Below are 12,727 nucleotides of genomic sequence, written 5' to 3'. Positions count from 1 at the left end.
CCACATAAAATTCTCGACTATAAGGTTTACAGTTTAGCCAAAAGAGACATTCTGCATTGAACAGCTTGAACAGGCAGTCTCCTCACTGTCATTGAGGCACTTGTGGCTCTGCTCAACCCTTTTTTCTTTCTCATCATGGAACCAGATTACATAGTTCCCAAGTCACAGATGAAATCTGGAAGGAATATGCTAAGTTCTTTCCTTTAAAGTCTGAATCCATTCAGCCAACTAGTGGAGATTCATTTCTTCTCTTTGGAAGACTGGGCACCCTGTACAGAAGGATGCACAGGTGACGGTTTAATCCTCCTGAGGGCTGCAACATACCCCCTCTGCACATTTCATGTGGAATATAAAGATGATGTCAGCAAGAATGTGTGTATGCACGGGCCCCATGTATTATGCCCACTGTGATGATGAGAGGTAAGGTTTTAGCAGTCTAAGGCCTGGAGTGCATCTCAAACAGACCAGCTGGCTATCACAAATTTGCATTATTTATTTATTTATTTATTTTACATTTGTTGACCGGGACAGTCTGACTGGATGTATGTCCATTTTCAGTGGAGGCCCGGGGAGAAAAGCTCCACATTAAGACAATTTACAAGACAGAAATCTTGACTATATACAATACAGATAATGTCAGACAGGTAAAACATTTCAAATACAGGTGTTTAACAACAGAAGAGGCTACACCACGACAGCTTTAGACTGAAACTCTGTTTTATTCCACTGCAGTTAAAAAGTAAGCGCTTTCACGTTGCTAGAACGCTTCTTCAGACTTCAATGACTGCTTTAACAAAAACTAAATGCTTTATACCATTTCATGAACACACCTATCAATTAACTAATTATAGAATAAACTAGTGAGCAAACATATAAGAGCCTTACTATCCATTATTCCAATCAGATTTCGAGGGTCAAGCAAATAATTCATAGGAATTGGAATATCTTGACAATTGATGAGAAAATAACTCAGACAGTAGGTAAAAAAACAAGTTTTTCATACAAAAACACCAAGTCTTTGAAAAGACTTTTATGTTATGGGAATAACAATAAAGGATTGATTACATCAGATAGACATGGAACTTTTCCATGTAGAAACTGCAATCAATGTAGTTTTATGTCTGGTGAAAATCATTTTAGACACCCTGACACTAATCAGTTATTTCACTTTAACTTCTATGCAGACTGTAAGTCGAGAGATGTGATCTATCTTGCCTCATGTCAGATATGCTCATGTTTTTATGTGGGCAAAACCAACAGAAGTTTAAGGGAACGTGTCAGGGAGCATGTATATGCAATCAACAAAGAAAATGAGATAAACGCCTTAGCTTATCATACATTGCAAAAAGGTACACTGCATAAATTTAGATTTACTACACTTGAGTTGATTAAGAAGTCTAATAGACTGGGGAATATTAAGAACTATACAGAGGAAAGATAAAACAAATGGATAATAAGATTGCAAAGTTATAAAGGGCATGGCTTGAATGAAAGAGTCACACTCAAGCCATTCTTAGCCGCTCGCCCTTATAAACATTAAGCAACCATGTAAATGTTGGAAGTTCTTTCTATATTGTTCAATAGATAGTTGTTAGTATTGGTTTATACATTTGCTATTAATATTTTATCATGTGTATCTACACATGCATACACACACGTATATATGTAAATATATAAATATATATATATATATATATATATTTTTTTTATATTTTTTGTATATGTTTTATGTGGGTTTAGTGTGTGTGTGTGTGTGTGTGTGTGTGCATATGGATATACACATATATACATATTTATATATATTTTTTACAGTTTTTATATGTATAGATATTTTATTATATACATGCATCAGTCCTGCTTTAATCAAGTCTATGTCTTTAAATCTATAATTAGTTAATTGATAGGTGTGTTCATGAAATGGTATAAAGCATTTAGTTTTTGTTAAAGCAGTCACTGAAGTCTGAAGAAGCGTTCTAGCAACGTGAAATCGCTTACTTTTTAACTGCAGTGGAATAAAACAGAGTTTCAGTCTAAAGCTGTCGTGCTGTAGCCTCTTCTGTTGTTAAACATTGGATTTTTGTGTTCTTAAGAGGCTCCTTATCCAGTGCTGCTTTGGTTTTATATTTCAAATACAGGAACATTTATACAGTACTGTTACAGTAACATACCAACATACCCGACTAAATAAGTTAAAAATTTTGAGTAAAAGGATTAATAAAACTTTTTTTTTTTTTTTAGGGTAACATTGTTTATAAAGTTTACCAAACCTTAGAAGGTGAGCTACTACAGTAGGAATTAATAGAGAATATCTCAGCTAGAGCGTCTTGTGTGTGGAGACATGCGTGAATGGGCATACCTTCATTGGAGCTTGTGCGTCAGGGCTGGCAACTCGGCACGTAAAAATCCACTGCCAATCATTAGATGACCAGAGTTCCGCTGTGGCGACCCCTAACCGGGAAAAGCCGAAAGACACAACAACATCAGAGCACCTGAAATAGCATGTTAAAGACAGATAGTAAAGAATGGTACTGCTAGGGGAGAAAGTGTCAGTCAGGATTTGTGCATGGGCAAAGCCATTGGGCTTTAAGGAAGAGTCTTAATTGCTTCTTGAAAAGTGGGGTAGAAGAAAGGGCTGTTAGTTCAGTTGGAAGAGTGTTCCAAGAGTTACCAATAGAGTTTGAGAACAAGCTATTTCCAGATTTGTTGTTGGACTTTAGGGTAGCTACTAGTACCTTATTAGCTGATCGAAGGGTTGTTAGATTTTTATATGGGCAGATGAGGGTAGAGAGTATGGGTCTATCTGTGGGATGGTGTAAGATATTGTGTATAGTAGTAAGTTGCTGGAAAAGAATCTAGCTTTGCAATTTCAGCCATCCTAGCAATTTAAGATGTTGGCAGTGGTGGGTTTGAAAAGGGGCACCAGTGGCAAATCTAGCTATGTTATTATAGGCTGTTTCCAACTTATGAAGATTATTTTTGGATAAGTTGGTATAGATTGTGGATGCATAGAGAAGGGTGGAGATTAAGTGAGTTCGGGCAATAGCAGTCCTAGCTAGAGGTGTGAGACAGGGTTTAAGTCTGTACAGGAAACCAAGTTTTTTATTAACTGATTTAATGGTTAGGTTGATATGTGTGTCAAAGTTTAGATTATGATCAATTGTTACACCTAAAAGTTTGGTGGTTGTGTCCGGAGTTATTACAGTACCATTATTAGATGTAACTGTGAAGCTGATAGCAGGAGACTTCTGAGTGGGAGAGAATAGTACCAATTCAGTTTTTTTTTGTGGTTAAGGAGGAGACAGCATTGATGGAACCAGTTTTCAACTAAGGTAAATACTGCTTGGGTACTCGAATGAAGTCCAGCAGGCGAGGAGGCTGAACATATTAATGTTGAGTCGCTGGCATATTGTATGCAGGTGGTTTGTGGAAAGGAGATTTTCAGATCATTTATGAAAATAGTGAAGAGGAGGGGTCCCAGAATAGAGCCTTGTGGGACTCCAAGAGTTATAGGGAGAAGAGTAGATAGTTTATTTTCCCAGAGGACTGTTTTTTGTCTATTTCCTAGATAGAACTTGAAGCAATTAACTGTCTGGGTATCTAGTGAAAGTGATTTGAGTGAGTTTAACAGTAATTGATAATTACACATATCAAATGCTTTTGAGAGGTCAATAAAGAGAACTGAGGACAGTAAGCTGTTGTTACAATTATTAATGCAGTCAGAAAAGGATAGTAGAGTAGTTGTAGTACTATGGAAAGGCCTAAAACCATGCTGGCAGTCAACTAGCAGGTGGTTTTGGAGAAGATGATCAAGTAGCTGACGGTGAATACATCTCTCCATAACTTTTGCTAAGGGGGAAAGTTTGAGAGTTCATTTGAGTCCCCACCCTTAATGCAGTGGGATAATATATGAGACTTTCCAGAGGGATGGGATGGAACTTTCTGTAATGGTTCTGTTAATTAACATGGAAACAGGGTAGGCAAGCACTCCAGCTGCTATTTGAAGGTATTCAGCTGGGAGGAGGTGATGGAGTGCATGGTTTAAGCTTAAGAAGTAGGGAGTGTATGAGAGATTTTGGGACAGGCTGCAGTTGTAATACTTGGGGTAGGGAGGTTGGCAAGGATGAGTCAGTGGTGGTAACAGTTTCTGAAAAAAAATGTTAAAAATATCAGCAATTTGGTTAGGAGAATTATGAGTCAAGTTAGAGGGGGTAGGTGTTTTGGCTTGTCCAGGATGGAGTAATTTATTTAATCCTGACCAGAATTTTTGTGGGTTTAGACATTGGGTTTGTTGGAATTTAAGGTAATAGTTCTTTTTTATCGAGGAATATTGATTTTTTTAGTGGCATTCCTGAGCTTTCTAAAGTTTAAAAGATCAAAAGGGTCTTTGGTACTTCTCCATATATTCCAGATTTTATTTCTCAGTCTCATTTTTTGCCTTGTCTCATTTGAGGGCCAGGGAGCAGGTTTGTTCCTAATTTTAATAGTACAAGAGGGGGCATGGTGCTCAAGGATTTTTAGGAATGTATTGTTAAAAAAAGAGACTGCTTCATTGAGAGGTAGATATTTTAGGGGTGACCAACTGAAGGCTTTTAGCTCTGCTTGAAAGTTACCTAGGTTCAGGTTCTTTTTGTTCTGGGTGGTTCTAAAGTTTAGTTGAGTGGGAATGGTGATCGTTTGTCTAGTTATAAAGGTAAGACAGTGGTCACTAATATCATCAGGAAGTATGCCTATTTTGTAAGATTGGGGGTTATTGTTGACTAATATCCAGTCTGAGGTAGTTTGTTTGTTGCTGGGTTTATAGGTTCTGGTAGGATCGGTGATAGTTTGATAGAAGCCATAAAAATTAATGTGAGATGCAGGATTGTCAGAAATAGAACAGTTCCAGTCAATATTAAAGTCTCCAAGGAGAATGGTTTCTTGTGGGAATGATGTTGAAAGCCAGTTAAGGATATTTTCAAGGGTACTTATGTTGTTGCCTGGGGGGCTGTAAGAGCAAATGATGTATACAGATTTATTAGCATTAATTTGGAGCTTAGATATTAAGATTTCAGTATTGCTAGGTAAGGGAGGTTGAGTGTTTAGTAAGGTTACCTGTAGTTCAGATTTAAACAGTATTGCTACCCCCCACCCTTTTTGTTAGGACGGCCAATTCTAAGGATGGTAAAACCTGGAGGGATGATGATATTGTCTTTAGTAACTGGTTTGAGCCAGGTTTCTTTGTGACATAGGATGTCAAAGGAATGTAAGTCTAGTAAGGGGATGAAGTTGGGTAATTTTGTTATTTAAACTATGAATACTGAGGTGGGCAATGAGAAGAGAGTTCGAGGAAGAAGAGGGGGTATGGGAAATAGAGGGGAAGGAAGAATGGGAGTCAGGGAAGGTATTACCAGGCCCTGGGTTTGGGTGAATGTCGCCGTGTAGTAGTAGGTACTGAGGATTGTGTGGAAGTTTTGCTAGTTTACATAAAATAGAGTCTATTTTTCTGGTTTGGAAATACTTAATATGGTTTAATCTGTGAAACTGTGGGAGAAGGTAGGCTGATGAGGATGTAATGTTACTGTGGGTTTGTGAGGCTGATAGAAAGAGGAAGTTTGTTTAAAGGAGTGTTGAAATTGAAAGGAGCTTAGGTATTCATAGTCATTGAGGCTATGAGATATAAGTACAGTGGAAAGAATTATGGGCAAGAGGAGGAAATTAGAAAGTTTTATTAAGCCAGGGGTTGACATAATGAGAGAATGTGGGAATGAGAAAATAAGGGGTTAAAGAAGGGCAAATATTAAGTGGGTTTGTTTAATGAGGAAAGTATAGATAGTGGAAGGTGTGAGTAAATTAATAACAGATGGTTGAGTATGTAGTAAGACATGTCGAGCTATTAATTGATGTGGGGTGGGGGTGTGGCTTCTAGCAGTATAAGGATAGGTGCCCTGGGGTGGGTGAGAATCGGGGGTAGGGGAGTGGAGTGAGCCCGCAGGGCGAACAGAGCAGGCAAGAGCAGTAAGGTAAGGTCAGACAAAAGACAATCAGCTGTTGTTCGTGTTTGGCATAATACAGAAGTAACTAAAGTGAAAACTGGGGAGCAGAGTATATAAGCTTATCAGATATGTGTAGATGATTTACTAAAGTGAGAGTGAGGTTCTCATGTGCAGAGAGGGGGATTAGAATTGTACTGAAATGCCAAAGAATGGGTGTAAGACCTGAGGGATAGTTAGTTTTAATGCTAGAGTATAGTGTAGGTAAAGACTGCTACCTAGTGGTCATGGGGAGTAATAGCAGCTGGGGGAGGTAGGCAAGAAGCTATTCCAAAGGGATAAGATATAGGATGAGGGGACAAAAGGGTGGAGGGAGGAAGTGGCTTAAACAGAATATCCAATAATATAGCTAAATCTGTAGGAACATATATTATTCTCAAAGGTTGGACATCTTTACTGCTGCCTAGAAATCATCTAGTCATCATAAAATCTTAATCTGAGGCCTGTAAAGCAGCATCAGCCAAGGTCAGGAGCTCGCCAACCATTTCCAGAGGGGGTCAAGATAGGGAGGGATTCCAGACAATATCAGCCAGGTCTTCACCAGAACAGACAATGGCAAGATTGTTGGGGTCCCCTAAGGCCTCATGTTCTATGCTCACTGGCTCTAATACAAGTTTTCTGAGGCTGCTCCATCTATTTTTTTTCTGTTTCAGGCCAGAGGCAGAGGGCTTGCATTGATGGCTTGACAGTACCAAGCCTTTGAACTACTTTTGGTCAAGGTAAGCCTTAAGGTTTGGAATCATCTAGCAATGTTCTTCTTCCAGAAGGCTGCAAAGTGTTTGCAGGAGGAGAAAGTACAGTTGTGTAAGATCTTACCATAATGGTAGATGTCCTTCTCTTCACTGTTCCAGATGTCACCTTTATGCCCTTTGCTATATGCGGGGAGCATATGTGTGATGTATGGCACACCTTAAAGTAACCAGAAGGCTTTGGCATACTGTCTGGCTGTTAGGCCACCCTTGGCAGGGGATCCCTATTGTAAGGAATACCTCTGGCATTCCTCCCCAAGGCAAAAAAAAAAAAAGACAGCAAGTATGAAAGCCCATTGGTGAAATGTGAATTTTGCATGTAAATCACTGACCTTAGAAAATTTGAAAAACGCATTTGTTAACAATAATAAAAGCAATACCAGTCATGTCTCTTGTTCCAAATTACCATATAAAACTGATTGCTTACAAGTTGTACATTGAGACAATTTACTATAATGCATTGTGAAACATTTTTATAAGCTTTATTACAATACTATATATATACTAGTAGCGATACATTTTAATAAGTACCATAAGGGGAGCCCAGATGGCCTAGAGGTAACAGTTTTAGATAGTATTGTGAATAGTAGGTTTATGAATGAACAACAAATTAAATATATTTTAAGAAAAAAGGAAGCATTTTTGATTTTAAAATTTAATACAATGAGCCCTATGGGACTTAATCAAAAATGTGTATGGAAAAGATTTGTGTGAATGTTATACCTTTAAGGTTTTATTGTTTAATGCTTTAATTAATTGTTTAATTGATTAATATGAGCATTGTTAAATATATAAATACATGTGATGTATATGGTTAGATATACTCTGTTAAAGGCAAGTGGCCGAGGCGCTAGAGAAGTTTCATGTGATTTGGATTTCATTAAATCTTTTTTCCTTTATTTCGTGTTGCTGGTCTGCAGTTTGTGGTTCTACGATTTATCTGCATTGGTTGTGGTTTATTTCTATTTCATGGCCAGCGACTCGTTATTGGGGTTGCCTAGGATTTTCCTAGATACTCCTTTGGAGGTTATACAGAAACCTATGGACAATTTAGTGGGAACTACAATGGCTCAAGTTCTACTTTTGTATTACCAAATAGAATCGATAGCAGTAACTCAGGTGAACCTGGTAATGCGGTTCTTAATAAATGGGAACAAGAAAGAAAACTTTGGCAACAAAATCCGTTTTCCAAAATTGGTAAGAAAACAGAAATTACGGTTAATCCAGAGGTTCGTGATATGTTTTCTAAAGTTGAAAGACTGTTATTTAAAGAGACTGCTGTATTTCTGAATTTGCAAAGTATGCAGAGGTATGAGGAGCTTGAAATCACTCCTCGCGGACTCAGAGCTGTAAAAAATCCCTCCACTCCGTTTGATCTAACAGTTGTGGAGGAACGGCAGTTACATGATAGATGGGTTGCGGCTGCACATAGATGCAGTCTAGAATGGGTTCATACTCTGGTAGAACGAGACTTGTTCAAAAAACAAAAATTGAGAGATGAGATTAAAAACTTATGTAGAGATATCACTAATAAAATATCTCATGAAGAATTACAACAATTTTTTGATTAAAATTAATGAACAATTAGTAGGGTATGAACAAGACTTGATTGACAGAAAGAGAACAAAATTGATTCGTGATCTACATGATTACGATAGTAAACGTGCATTTCTAGTGGTAACCAATCCTAAAGCTAAAAAGTCACATGTGCAGTTTGAATGACAGAAGCAGTACGCGAACAAGGAGAATAGAGCATTTACATCAGGCGAAAGTGGTACATCTGTAACGGAAGGGGAAACGGATGCCGAAGATTTTCCAGGGCTACCACCAGTTGGTAATAGTAGTTACTTAAATAACTTTCGAGGAGCTCCAAGAGGTCGTAAACGGAGTTGGAATGGAACAGAACAGGGATATTATACAGAATATAAAACATACCAACGGACAAACAAACGGGGGAAATGGGACTAATTTTCTTAATGCTAGTTCCACTAGCTGTAAGTATGTTGTTAATTTATTGGGATATGAGTTAACAGATTGTGACATTGCCGTTTTGGAAAGGGGTTTAAAATATGTACCTACTGTTTTGCCCAGGCTACATGAATTAAAAGGGGATGTGTTTCGTTTTACTCGTAAGCTGAATTTGATAGATTATTTTAATACTGATGGTACTGCAAATGTCACATATGATGATGTGAATAATGATTCCTTCAGTTCTATGGATAGCTTTTATTCTTGCCATTCTAATGAAGACTTTAATGCTTATTGTAAATTAAATACGGAGAATATTAAGGTTAAAAGTGATTTCATGCCTCTATGTAGGAATGATAGTATTAAACACTTTAATAATTATTTTTCTGAGTTATAATGTGGAAAAGGAATTTTTTACATTTTTGAAAAATAAAAAGAATGTTAGATATAATTTAGATAAAGAAGAATGGCAATGTTTAAATAAATTAAGTCATAATGCTAAATTAGTATTTAAGCCCGCTGACAAGGGTGGGAAGTTGGTTGTACTAAGTTACATTCAGTATGTATCTATGTGTTATGCACATTTAAATGATGATCAAATATATAAAAAAATTGATATGGCTGAATATGTAAAAGCTCAGACAGATTATAATGACTTAATAAATAAGGGGCATAGATTGTATTATTTTTCAGTGAAGGATATACAGGAGAAATTTATTAAAAATCCTAGAATGCCATGTTTTTATTGCCTTCCTAAAATTCACAAAAGTTTAACGGATCCCCCTGGACGACCTACAGTGTCAGCCAGTGGTAGTTTTCTATATAACATATCTTGTTTTTTGCATGAATTTTTGTTATCTACAGTTAAAAAATTACCATCCTATATAAAAGATGTATTTGAATTTTTGGATAAAATTGATAATATAGGATGGGAAAAAGACATGTATTTTGTAGTATTAGATGTTGTCAGCCTATATACCATTATTAATCATCTAGATGGTATAGGGGCTGTTAAATATTTTTGGGTGAGAATCCAGTTACTGAATATGTTATTGAATTAATTATGATGTGTTTACAAAATAATATATTTGAATTTGATGGGAGTCTTTAAAAACAAACTCAAGGAACAGCAATGGGGGCACAATTTGCCCCAGGTTATGCTAATATATTTATGGGTCATTTTGAAAATTTGTATATTTATACTAATCAATTTTTTTAGAAAATTTGTTGTGAGATATTTTCGATATATTGATGATCTCATTTTTATTTGCAGGGGAGGTTTAGATCTAGTAGATCAATTTGTAAATGAAATACATAATAATAATGTAGTGGTAAAATTTGATGGTTTACAAAAGGGAAGTAAGGTACATTACTTGGATGTAGTGTTACAAGGAGAAGATGATTCTCATATCATTACTCATTTATATAGGAAATTTCCAGATGCTAATGGCATTTTATATGGTGATAGTTACCATCCCCCACATACTATTAAATCCATACCTTATACAGAATTTATGAGAGTTAAAAGACTGTAATAACTTAGATGGTAGGAAAAGAGAATTGTATGATAGTTTTGATAGGTTTCAGGAGAGGGGATATTCTGAGGTAGAATTACATGATAGCTTAAATAGAGTACTATGTAATAAAAAAATTGTGTATAATTATAGAAGTAATATAAATAGAAATAAGTATGAGAACCACGAAGATATATATTTTACCACTACGTACTCAGTATTATCTAAAGATATTTCAGAAGCAGTTAAACATAGCTGGAAAATAGTTAGGAGAGAAGTTGATTGTTTAGAACATAAAAGGTTGTGTTTCTCCTTTAAAAGAGGTAGGAATATAAAAGATTTTATAGTTCATAGTAGATTTCATATGCCTAATAGTACTGTAGTAAAAACAACTGATATAAGAGGTACAGTGGCATGTGGGAGATGTAGTATTTGTAAATATATTAGTGGGAATTTCACTAAAATTAATGGTATTGATTTTCAAACTAATGGATATTTTAATTGTAAAACTGAAAAAGTTATATATGGACTTAAATGCCCCTGTAACAAATTTTATATTGGAGAAACTAAAAGACAATTCTCATGTAGAATAAAGGAACATATTAGGGACATTAAAAATAACAAACAGACTAGTCCTGTAGCTATACATTTTAATAAGTACCATAAGGGGAGCCCAGATGGGCTAGTGGTAACAGTTTTAGATAGTATTGTGAACAGTAGGTTTATGAATGAACAACAAATTAAATATATTTTAAGAAAAAAGGAAGCATTTTTGATTTTAAAATGTAATACAATGAGCCATATGGGACTTAATCAAGAATGCGTATGGAAAAGTTGTGTGTGAATGTTATACCTTTAAGGTTTTATTGTTTAATGCTTTAATTAATTGTTTAATTGATTAATGTGAGCATTGTTAAATATATAAATACATGTGATGTATATGGTTAGATATACTCTGTTAAAGGCAAGTGGCCGAGGCGCTAGAAAAGTTTCATGTGATTTGGATTTCATTAAATCTTTTTTCCTTTATTTCATGTTGCTGGCCTGCAGTTTGTGGTTCTACGATTTATCTGCATTGGTTGTGGTTTATTTCTATTTTTATTACAATACTGTTTTTAAGTATTATTCTGTAATTATGTACTGTATATAATTTTTTCCTGTCAATTATTGTATTCACCTGGGCTGTACCTGTAAATAGTAATTTGAGATCAGCGTACTACACTGGTAAATAAACTGGTTTACCTCCATTTGGTTGTGTGTCCGTTGTCCGACATGCATTCCATCGAGCACAAAACTGCAATGCCGGCTCACACAGGTTCGAATGGCTATAATGCAAATGAATTATGCCATTCAAACACATGGACAATTGTCAAAAATGGTTTTCCGTCAAACCATTCTCGACATTTGTCCTCAGAAGTCTTTCATAATTTGCTCTGTCGAGTCACACAAATGCACAATCGCACATACAATTTCCAAACAAATTGAGGTAAACCAAATAAATTACATATATGTATATGTATATATATATATATATATATATATATATAAAATGCATGACAACATCAAGTGAAGTATTAACTATAAATTTCCCAGACTGCGTATTTATTATCTTGTAGTTAATCTGTGCAGATAAGTTTTAAGCTCTGTTTCTTCTTTATAATAAAGGGATGTGGGAGAAGCTTTTACTCATCTGTTAAAATACAGGAATCTCAATTTTCTTCAACACTTCCTGAATTTACATTTCAAATGAGCAAACTATATATGTAAACAACATATGATGGACCCTTCTATGCTGTTACTGGCAAAACGGCCAAAGCTGCCTTCTATACAGCTAGAGCTGAAAGTCTTAACAGTGCTGAGTTAATGAACCAGCATAGCAACAGGTTCAGTAAACAAGCCTGAGATGCAAGACAGACACCTTAAAAATTAGTGGGGCAAGCAGAGAAGTGCATACAGATATCCCAACCCGATTATAATTAAAAACTACAGGCATGGCAGGCGTTTCTAACCAAAGAAACAAGGGTGGCAATTAACACTGTGCTAACAGGTTAGAAGTAAAGTTTCCCAGTGTGAGAAGTATTCCAGATAAAAAAGGAAGTAGTAATGGAAAATTTATCTTAAAACTGATTACATCTAATTCATTCAAGACCTCTCCTTTTTGACTATTTAAATGTGCTGAAACTTCTTAAAACAGCTCACAGTACAAGGTGCTGTGATTAAAATCACATATAACAAACTGTGTGAGCTTTTATTAAACACCATTTTCACTGAAAACGCTGAAGACCTGCACAGCAAATTAAATTTCACAAAAAATACTTATTACTTCCTTAGAAAATAAAGCACAGGGTAAGAAAGCATGTGAATGAACCTGATCCGAATGGACTACATAAATAGGTTTAGCAAAGGTGAAGAAATGAAAGCAGAGCAGTACCACTCATTTCGTGTGATGTGTTGAGAACTGTAAATT

General features: G+C 35.8%; 1 protein-coding gene across 1 annotated transcript in view; it reads right to left on the bottom strand.

Annotated features, from left to right (window-relative positions):
* The window catches only part of MTRF1L (mitochondrial translation release factor 1 like), a 636,968-nt gene that overhangs the window by 192,398 nt on the left and 431,843 nt on the right, over positions 1–12,727 (bottom strand). The gene's annotated exons all lie outside the window — the stretch shown is intronic.

The sequence above is a fragment of the Protopterus annectens genome, chromosome 1.part0 (assembly GCF_019279795.1).
Source record: "Protopterus annectens isolate FY-2018-M chromosome 1.part0, PAN1.0, whole genome shotgun sequence".
NCBI lineage: Eukaryota > Metazoa > Chordata > Ceratodontiformes > Protopteridae > Protopterus > Protopterus annectens.
Note: the sequence above shows the minus strand (reverse complement) of the source record. Positions and strands in the feature narration are given on the sequence as shown.